The sequence below is a fragment of the Oxyura jamaicensis genome, chromosome 4 (genome assembly GCF_011077185.1).
Source record: "Oxyura jamaicensis isolate SHBP4307 breed ruddy duck chromosome 4, BPBGC_Ojam_1.0, whole genome shotgun sequence".
NCBI classification, from domain to species: domain Eukaryota; kingdom Metazoa; phylum Chordata; class Aves; order Anseriformes; family Anatidae; genus Oxyura; species Oxyura jamaicensis.
Genome location: NC_048896.1, coordinates 94664320 through 94668696, shown reverse-complemented (window position 1 = coordinate 94668696; position 4377 = coordinate 94664320).

Sequence of the window (4377 nt, the reverse complement as noted above, 5' to 3'; positions counted from 1 at the left end):
TTAAGTCAACATTGACATTCCTTCCCGTTTTGGCGCGGGGGGGGGGACACGCACACACGACCAAGCCCTCAGCTGCTGAGCAAACTTGTCTGGAAAGCAAAGAGAGCGATTTTGGGGGGCTCAGACAGCCACCCCGCCCGTGACAGCTGGGTGCAGAGCCGGGCTGCCTGCTGGCTCTGGGAGAAAGTCGCAGGAACATTTCTTGTCGGCTTCCATCTGTAAAGCCAGATTTTGAAGCAAACTTGCGGCGGGCTGCAAAACTCAGGCTTCGAACAACAAACGCCGCCAGTTCTTCCCGCAGGGACAGGAACCATTTGCCTTAGTCCCGAGTCGGTGCGTGCGAGCTTCCAAGCCGGCAGAGCGATTCAAAGCAATCCTGTCACTTTCAGCAGGACTAACGTCTTAAAACCCTTTTTTTTTTTCTTTTTCTTCCTCAACAGACTCCAGCGATCCTGCTGGCTAATTACTGCCGCTCTGCTCCACCCCGCGCTCCCCTGCCACCAGCGGACAGCCCGAGCAGCCCCGTCATCCCGGGCTGCCTTAATTTAGGACAGGCTTTCGGAGGGTCACGGGTCAGCGCCCTGATCCTGCTCGGCGGAGTGCTGAACATTTCCCCCAGCCGATCCCGGCTCTCGGGGCTAACGTGATCCCCCCCCCCGGGGCAGGCGCTGGGCCCGCGGTCCAGCTGGGTGGGAAAACAAACCGGGATTAGAGCTAACGAAACTCTTCTGTCTCTTACAGCCAAGTCATTTACTGCAGCTTAAGGGAGGCTTTTTGTTTTGTTTTTTTTTTTTAAAGGACGTGAATGAAGAAAAAAAGGCAGCCTTGGAGAAGGAAAACTGCTGAGAGGTAAAACAGGTGCGTGGGATTAGGGCAGGGGAGCTGAAGGCAAAGGTCTGGGCTGCAGATCAAGCCCTCTGCCCAGCCACAGCTGCTGCACAGAGGGGAGAAACAAGCACTTCGTGCCCAGGAGGAGCGGGTAAAAACCCTGTGCTCCCCCGAGCAGTGGCACAAACAGAGCTGGGTGTCCTCAGCCAGCACCCCGAGGCTGAACTCTGGTGTCTGTGCTGCAACACGAGCTCCTTCTCCCTCCAGCACCGTGAAGTTAGGGTCTCCCTCCCCTCCTCAGCCGCCGTTTTTCCACAGATCCTCAGGAATGCAGTAACAACCTCTGCGTTCTGCACCAAGCCAGCAGCGAGGGAGCCGCAGATCCCAGCCCCCAGCGCAGCGTGGCCACCCAAGCCGAGCTCCTGCGGTCTCTCAGCACAAGAAACAGCGGCAAGGCACACGGAAGAAAGGTAACGGGGGCTCGCATCCCTCTGGGTGCAGCCATCGGGCCACGCAGGGACAATATTCGGAGAGGAACTCAAGGTAATCCTGCAGCAACAACACCCCCCCCCCCCCCCCCGAGCCACGCACGGCAGTGGGTGCTTCGGGACCGCTAATGATGCTCATCGGAGTGGAAAAGCTGCCGGAGAAGTTGGGCACCAGCCTCCTCCTTCAGCAAATAAACAGATAAATGTCACTCACTGTCCAAGTGCTATCAGCACAGACGCTGTTGTCAATAAATCAGAAGTATCTAGGAACAGCTTGAACAACTTTTTATTTTTTATTTTTTTTTAAAGTGCTTAAAACGTAAATAACAAGCTCTTTTATAAACATTAGTTGCAACTATTAAAACATGAGACGCACAGAACCCACTTCCCACGTACACCAAGTACAGGGAAATCAACAACTCCCCGAACCCCGACACTTCTCTCTCCTGTTTTGGGATGTTTCTCCACCCCACATTCCTAACACAAAACACAGGCGGCTGTTTCTTCCCAGACGAGTCGTGAGGCTGGGTCTCCGTGACGCTTCGGTACCCACGTCCCTTCAGGTCTGTTCCAGTTTAAGGACGTAACCCAGCTGCTCTCCTGTCCCGTAACTCCGGGCCAGGAGGGGCAGCAAACACACAAATTGCTCGCTTGGCCGGAGGTCTTTTAAAGCAAGAAGCCCGGTTGTGGGCTGACAACAGAGCGGAGGAGAGCAAACCCTGCGGAAAACCTGTGAAAACAGCTCGAATGTGGGGAAAAAAAGGACAGACCAGGATGCAAAAGGCAAAATATGGAGTTATTGCTACGGCTGTGTCTGAAACCGAACCAGTGAAACGCTGCGGCTGGCCCGGGAGGCTTTGTTAAATCCTTTTGTCTGCTCCTTCCAGCAAAGAGCGACGGAGCCCTGGGTGTTATCCTGCGCGCCGAGCAGCTCTGAAGATGGATTTGGGACGTGAGCAACCTGAGAACAGCTCCACCGCTTATTTCTCTCGTGTCCCCCCCATCTACGAGAAAACATCGAGGTCCCCGCAGCCGGGCCCTCGGGTGACTTCGTAGAGGTTTTAGCGACCAAGTCCCACAGACTCTGCCTTCAGCGTCGGCGCACGGTGTAGCCAAGTTGCTTGCTCTTAATGCAGAGAACAAAAACTGCGGGGAGGGAACGTTCTCGGGATGGTGGGGTGGGGAAACAAGACGAGCACCTCTCAGATGCCTCCTACACGCGAGCACGCGGCGCACAGCGGGCAGGTGGCGGAAGGAAGCACGTATTGCTGCAGAGGCCACGCACCTGAGACGGCCCCCGTGGCTCTGAGATCGACTTGAAGATCTAAAGTGCAAAACGTTGGGGCTTTGGGAGAAAAGGCAGAGCTGACTAAGGCAGAGAGGGGCGTACGGAGGCGGCGAAGAGGAGAGAGGCAGGGAGGAGGCGCAGCAAGCTCCTTAAAACCAGCGGCACTTGTGTGTGGGGAGCATCGGCGGCGGGGAGAAGTCCAAGGAAGCAGCAGAGCCAGCGTGGACACTGCAGGACGTCTGCCCTAATTAATTTTCCGTCCCCTAGTCATGTCCCTTTGACGTGAGCTTTTACTGCTCGGCATCCCCGCCCCTTCTCCCTGCCCTCTCCCCTCGCGGCGCAGCTCTCCTGACGCCGTTGCGGCTGTCCACAACTCCTCCCTGCCCGGTTCCAGGCGAAAGGGAAGGCTTTTCTACGGGGCACGGGCACCCAGAAAGGGAACCCTGCTCCCAGGCCACGGGAGATTTTGATTATATAGGCAAAGAGAAGTTTCTTTATCTCTTTATACAGAGAGAGTGAAACACCTTCCCTCAGACCCTCACGTCTTACACCAGAAATGCACGTCCCCGCGTCTGAGGTGCACGGAGGAACAGAAAGATGCAGGCAGAGAGGTGCAAAACCCCAGATGATTTCCCTCTTAGGGATAAGGGCAGGTCCAGGCTCACAAATCCTCCGTTTATTACGGTGGTGTGCAAGCTGGAGGTGACCAAATATCGCCACCGACAGCGACGCCAAATCCCCCTTAAGCTGATACCTCCTCCTTCCAACAGCCTCGGGCTGCGAGCGCGACCCAATCCTGTCTTCACGCAGCTGAATTTTGTCTTGTAATACCTGCTGTGCTCTGCCCTCAGCATCATCCTGTACTACCCGCATCTCCCCGTTGCGGAGCCGTCCACGCAGCCTGCCAGGCAGCCCACGGGGACGGGAAGGCTCTGCTGGTTGCTGTTAGGAAGAAACTCACCCAGTTCGAATTAGCAGGCAAAAGCTGGCCGAGCCGTGTTACACTCGGCTGGGAACTGCATTTCAGAGCCTTTTTTTTTATTTTTTTTTGGAGGAAACTGCCATTGTTCTCTTGCGAAAGGCACAATTTTTCAGTCCTGGTTTACACGGAAACAAGTCAGGGGAAAAAAAAAAAAAATATGAAGTTTAAAAAAATCCAGGAACTTTTTAAGATCAACAGAAAAGATACCCTGCACGTGGAGACAGCTCAAGTCCCACACCAACCGATCCTCTGCCTGCACGGGCACCTCGTGGCCAAAACACCGGCACAAGAAGAGAGGGAGCAACACCTCTTCCGTGCCCTTCCCCGGCATCTCCACACCAAAAGGCGCGGCCAGGAGCGTTGCTCACCAGCCCCAGACTGTCACCACCTACAGCTACGACACCGAGCGTTCAGGGAGCCTTCAGACGGTCACTCCGAGTTAGCAAGAAGCATTCAGCTCCCGAGAGAGCTGGCCTAGCACGTCTACGGGTGGGCCCAAGCTGCCCGAGACCTGACACGGGCGCGTAGGTGTGATACAACTCTAGCTGCGTTGGGACTAAGACTGGCTCGAAGGTGATCTGCGGCGCTTACCGGGGCGCTAGCTGGCACAGCATCTGCTTGCGCGTGTCGGGCGGCTGCCTGGCCCGCGGGGATGTCATGCAGAGAGGCGGCAGGGCAGCCAGGCAGCCTTTGCGCACCAGCTTCGGTCCGTACGGCGTTTCCCTGTGGAGAACGACGCCACGAAGTCGCTGGCGGGGGGCAGCTGGTGGAAAGCAACTGGACCGGGGGTG